The following is a 6,794-nucleotide window of genomic DNA, read 5'->3' as shown; positions in this document are numbered from 1 at the left end:
GATAGGAGGCGTTGTGCCAAGATCAGCAAGGCCCATCAGACCAGACTGCCCCTCCAGTGAGAATAAATGCCGTTTTTGAAGTTATACAGATCGGCCTGGAGACTTGTATACAGCCTTATGGAATAAGGTATACACTGTGTGCAGAATTATTAGGCAAGTTGTATTTTAGAGGATTATTTTTATTATTGATCAACAACTATGTTCTCAATCAATCCAAAAGACTCATAAATATCCAAGCTTAATATTTTTGGAAGTTGGAGTGGGCTTTTTTTCGATTTGGCTATCTTAGGAGGATATCTGTTTTTGCAGGTAACTATTACTGTGCAGAATTATTAAGCAACTTAATAAAAACCAAATATAATCCCATCTCACTTGTTTATTTACACCAGGTAAATCAATATCAGTGCACAATATTTAGAAATAAACATTTCTGACATGCAAAAACAAAAACCCCCAAAAAATAGTGATCAGTATAGCCACCTTTCTTTATGATGACACTCAACAGCCTTCCATCCATAGATTCTGTCAGTTGCTTGATCTGTTTTCGATCAACATTGCGGGCAGCAGCCACCACAGCCTCCCAGACACTGTTCCAAGAGGTGTACTGTTTTCCCTCCCTGTAGATCTCACATTTTATGATGGATCACAGGTTCTCTATGGGGTTCAGATCAGGTGAACAAGGGGGCCATGTCATTATTTTTTCTTCTTTTAGACCTTTACTGGCCAGCCACGCTGTGGAGTAGTTGGATGCATGTGATGGAGCATTGTCCTGCATGAAAATCATGTTTTTCTTGAACGATACCGACTTCTTCCTGTACCACTGCTTGAAGAAGTTGTCTTCCAGAAACTGGCAGTAACTCTGGGAGTTGAGCTTCACTCCATCCTCAACCCGAAAAGGTCCCACAAGTTCATCTTTCATTATACCAGCCCATACCAGTACCCCACCTCCACCTTGCTGGCGTCTGAGTCGAAGTGGAGCTCTCTGCCCTTTACAGATCCAGCCTCTGGCCCATCCATCTGGCCCATCAATAGTCACTCTCATTTCATCAGTCCATAAAACCTGAAAAATCAGTCTTAAGATATTTCTTGTCCCATTCTTGACGTTTTATCTTATGTTTCTTGTTCAAAGGTGGTCGTTTTTCAGCCTTCCTTACCTTGGCTATGTCCCTGAGTATCGCACACCTTGTGCTTTTTGATACTCCAGTAACGTTGCAGCTCTGAAATAAGGCAAAACTGGTGGCGAATGGCATCTTGGCAGCTTCATGCTTGAGTTTCCTCAATTCATGGGCAGTTATTTTGGGCCTTTTTTGGCCAACACGCTTCTTGCGACCCTGTTGGCTATTTGCCATGAAACGCTTGATTGTTCGGTGATTACGCTTCAAAGGTTTAGAAATTTCAAGACTGCTGCATCCCTCTGCAAGACAACTCACAATTTTGGACTTTTCAGAGCCCGTCAAATCTCTCTTCTGACCCATTTTGCCAAAGGAAAGGAAGTTGCCTAATAATTAAGCACACCTTATATAGGGTGTTGATGTCATTAGTCAACACCCCTCCTCATTGCAGAGATGCACATCACCATATTTACTTAATTGGTAGTTGGCTCTCAAGCCTATGCAGCTTGGAGTAGGACAACATGTATAAAAAGTATCATGTGATCAAAATACTCATTTGCCTAATAATTCTGCACGCGGTGTATATGGGCTTACGATGGTGGCTGCAGCATAAATGAGAAAAACCTAGTGACAAATTTACTTTAACCAAGAGGATAAAGGATGACCAATATGTGTTGATCTGTAAGTTCTCTCTTTGCTCCTTGGGTATCAAGGAGGATATACAAAGTACCCATGCTTTTTGTGTGAATGTGACAGCCGGGATAGGACTCATCACTGGAGCCAAAAAAAGTTTGACCAACATGAACATCTTTGCAACCGGACTCAAGAACATAGTTTCCAAAAGTTTACTTTGTCCCACGAGAGTTCTCCTGCCACAACATTACATTTTTTACATTGCCATATGGACAACTTAACTGAAAACATTGGTGCTGTTAGCGAAGAGCAAGGAGAAAGATTTCATCAAGATATTAAGGAGATGGAATGTAAAAATGATGGGGAACAACTGCTGGAGGCTTCACAGAGGAGATCCGCAGCCTTCTAGAAGAGAAAGATGGAAGGTGAACATGTCGCCAGAGGGATTGAGGAAATCCACGTGTCAGACAATCTACAAATTAACACACAATTAGGACTCCGGTCCATCTGACATGAAACAATGGCTAACACATCTTGATTTACCAAAAGAACAATATTTGTAGTCAATCAAGAACAGTTCCACACTCTACACAAACGGCCAGATGCTGAGTCTTCACACAAGCCCCCCACTACACGCAGACATTTACATGTACCACCTAGCTTGTGAAAGCCCCCCAAAGTGCAGCCCTATGCATGTATCATCAGCACAATCTCTGTGCAAGATCAATGCCATACATCACCCCCTTTTTTTAAGACTAGCCTGTTGCAACATAACCCCTTTCCCAGTGCAATCCCCAACCTGCAGCGCCATCATGCATCACCACCTTGACTATGCAATCCACACGGCGCGCAGTCCTGTGCATGCAGCAACAGCAAATTCCCTGTGCAACCGCCAACAACATGCAGCATCAGTGCAAACCCATCAACATGCCTCCCTGGATGCCCCTCTACATACCCCATGCCCCCTCACACCAGCCCCCTGGATGCCCCTGAACATAGCTCATGCCCCCTCACACCAGCCACGGAGCCCCCTGGATGCCCCTGAACATAGCCCATGCCCCCTCACACCAGCCACGCAGCCCCCGGGATGCCCCTGAACATAGCCCATGCCCCCTCACACCAGCCACGCAGCCCCCTGGATGCCCCTAAACATAGCCCATGCCCCTCACACCAGCCACGCAGCCCCCTGGATGCCCCTGAACATAGCCCATGCCCCCTCACACCAGCCACGCAGCCCCCTGGATGCCCCTGAACATAGCCCATGCCCCCTCACACCAGCCACACAGCCCCCTGGATGCCCCTGAACATAGCCCATGCCCCCTCACACCAGCCACACAGCCCCCTGGATGCCCCTCTACATACCCAATGCCCTCTAACACCACCCCCTGGATGCCCCTCTACATACCCCATGCCCCTCACACCACCCTCTGGATGCCCCTGTACATACCCCATGCCTCCTCACACCAGCCACACAGCCCCCTGGATGCCCCTCCTCATTCCCCATGCCCCCTCACACCAGACACACAGCCCCCTGGATGCCCCTCCACATTCCCCATGCCCCCTCACACCAGCCACACAGCCCCCTGGATGCCCCTCCACATTCCCCATGCCCCCTCACACCAGCCACACAGCCCCCTGGATGCCCCTCCACATTCCCCATGCCCCCTCACAGCAGCCACACAGCCCCCTGGATGCCGCTCCACATTCCCCATGCCCCCTCACACCAGCCACACAGCCCTCTGGATGCCCCTGCACATTCCCCATGCCCCCTCACACCAGCCACACAGACCCCTGGATGCCCCTCCACATTCCCCATGCCCCCTCACACCACCCACACAGCCCCCTGGATGCCTCTACAACATTTATTCACATGGTCAGTTCTCCCCACCTCAGTTCACTCTAGATCAGCCTCAGTCCTCACAGCACAACGCTGAACACCAGCTCCTCAGAGTCCTTGCCAGGGCACAGGTTGAGATGACGCGCCCCCAGGGCAGTGGGGTACTCGGTGTCCGGGGCTATGGATGCTGGGGGAGGGAAATATGTCACAGTGGCTGGCCCAGTCCGTGGCCCAGGGCGGTCAACAAACAAGGGATAGTTTATATGGGATTTGTAGTTTGATCGTGACGCCACCTGTGGTTTCTGGTAATTTGTACCAGCGCTACTGCATACCTCTGAGGCAGTTGATAGGCAGCTAGGATGGAACAGCTCCCCACAGGTGGAGCGGGCCTCAGGGCAGTGTAGAGTTTGACGGTGGGTGGTGATGCTGGGGCTTGTAGTGCAGTCAGGATTGCGCAGCAGGAGTAACTGACAGAGACAGGGGATTCGGTTCAATACCTTTACTGGTGCGGTTGTCAGGTACGGTCCAGGGTACTCGGTAGGAAGGGTGCACTTCAGGACTTCTCCCCAATGAGCGGGTATAGGGCCTCCTGGTCCGTGTCTCCCTCTCTCTAAGCTCCTGGCCAGCCTGCAACTGGGCCTAGCTTCTGTGTCATGTTACTCTCTTCACCTGTCGCTTGGTAGTAGGACCTTCCACTGGCAACCACTATCCCTGGGTGCCGGGGCCTTTGTGGTTCCTGGTCCTTTAATGGGTTTAGCTTCAGGTCGGCCAGGGACTTGTAGTCCTCCTGGTATGCCGGTGATCCCTACTGGGTATAAAGGGACCCTATAGGCGCAGACCCGGTGTCCGGTTTGTATACTCGGGGTGAGCCTATGATGCTCCTCTGCCCCCTCAACTCCTCTCTCCTCTTCTCTTTTCCTTCGACCACACTCAGGGCCCTCAATACAGCAGCAGACGTGCTGCGTCTTCGCTGCTCTCAGCGTCAGCACGCTCTCCTCAGACTAACTGAACTTCTGACTGACTGAACTGCCTAACTCCACCCTCCATATATATATCCCTAAAAGGGCTCCCTCTGGTGGTATGAGGTGGAAGGGTGGAGGTGTTTGTTTGCAATGAGGGCCTCTTGTGGAGAAGTCCGTCCATGCACCCTTTTGGGTCCTGTGGTACCTGTGAACAGCAGGGTGCCACATCCCCCCCTAGTACAATTCAGTACTCCTGGACTGAAGCATTTTATAACAGGTTACAACAATAACAACAATTATAATAATTAAGTTACAGTATGTTCCGTAACAAGGTGTCCATTTCACCTATGAAAGTGTAGCAACAGGAGAAACATGAGGGACCCGCCTGAAAACTCTCAACGTAGGTGTTATGATCTGCAACTGAACTAAGGAAAGATAGGGGAAAGCTGTCCCTACAGTAAGACTAAGCTGAATCCCTACGATGTAGCGGGCTGCCTGTTCCTTGTGAACAGACTCGCCTTAGTCCTCGGCTAGTCTGAAAGAAGACCTATAGAATTAAGGGAGGGGTCCCTAAATTAACTAAGGACTGGGACAAAAATGGGACACCTCCTAAACAGAAGTTGTTGTAGTCAGGGGTGGATTAAGAGTAGCAAGGGCCCCGGGCAGTTTAGAAGGCATGGGCCCCCCCCCCCACACACACCTGATTTATCACGTGACATGTCACATGATCCCCTGTGATAGATCATGTGATAGTTCACGGGAAATTAATTTGGCACAATATTAATTGTGCTGCCTCATCTGAGAGCAGCACAATATTGGGGCAGATACCCTGATTCCAGCGATGTGTCACTTTTTCAGCTGCTTGTTGTCATTTTGAGAAAATCACCGTTTTATCTGCTGCAGATCTAGCAGCTCTCTGAATGCTGCGCTCTGTATAGCCCCGCCCACACCACTGATTGGCAGCTTTCTGCCCATGCTCAGTGTACACAGAAATCTACTGATCAGTGATGGGGGTGGGGTCCTACAGAACTTACTAGTCATCTAGTGATAATTACCTTCTGACAAATCAATGATTTTATCCAAACAACACTAAGCAGCCCAGTAAGTGACATATTACTGGAATCAGTGCCTCTAACCCTACATTACGCTGCTCTCAGATTAGGTGGCAAAAACCCGATGACAGATTCCCTTTAAAGGAGCTGTAAACGCAAAAAAGTTTGTATAAAAAAAAAAATACAAGCCATTTGTGAAATTAACTTTTTTTCATTGTTAATTCACATTAGACTGTATCTTCAACACTTTTGTCAGCAGGTCTTATTACAGACTCTGAATAGGGCAGCTCTCTCCCTCAGCAGAAAGTCACAGCATGGTTAAAAAACAGGATCTTTTATGATTTTCTCATAATAAATAAAAAAGGACATGCTAGTCCTCCAAACTATTTTCCGTTTCTCTATAGGGGAGGTCCTAAATCTTTCTGGTTCTTTAGTTGATCACATGTCAAAAAGGCAAAGCATTTACTATGAACTCGTCTAAAAAAATATACACTGGGAGAGTAATATCATCATCTGCATGTAAATATTCCTTGACTCTAAGGGCTCGCTCACACTGTCGTATAACACGGCCGAATGCTATGTGATGTTTTATCGGATAGGACTCGGCCCTATGTTATACTATGGGACAGTGCAGATCTGCGATTATCGGCATGAGAAAATAATCTCATTCGATATTCGGACCATGTGCACCCATACAAGTCTATGGGTGCACGTAAAACATTGGACTGCACTCGGATGTCATCCAAGTGCAGTCCGATGAACACTCACAGAGACTATGGAGAAGATGGAGAAAGTAAGTTCTCCATCTTCTCCATATCTGTGCTGCGAGAGAATCGGATCACACTCAGTTGAAGCTCTGACAGAGTTTGAGCCGAGTGTCATTAGCATAATTGGCCCTATTCTCTTGCATGAGAGAATATATGGCTTAGTGAGTGGACCCTAAAACTGAATAGTAGTGACGGACAGGCACCTCACAAGCGGGATCCATGTAGCTCTCAGATGTCATGTAGGTAGGGCTTCATTCCATGGGGTCGGGCTTAATTTCAAGGTATATAAAAAAATGCCCCTTTAAAAACCCTTTGAGGACCAAGGCACATATATGTCCCATAGTTTTAAACTGGAAAAAAATTTGATTGAATAAAATTTAAGGTCCTCGAAGGTTTAAGTAGGTCATAAATTCATATGAATACTTGCTCAT

This window comes from Phyllobates terribilis, unplaced genomic scaffold (assembly GCF_046119375.1).
Source record: "Phyllobates terribilis strain yellow unplaced genomic scaffold, ASM4611937v1 Scaffold_1__5_contigs__length_1240528914, whole genome shotgun sequence".
NCBI classification, from domain to species: Eukaryota; Metazoa; Chordata; class Amphibia; order Anura; family Dendrobatidae; genus Phyllobates; species Phyllobates terribilis.
This window is presented reverse-complemented; position numbering follows the sequence as displayed.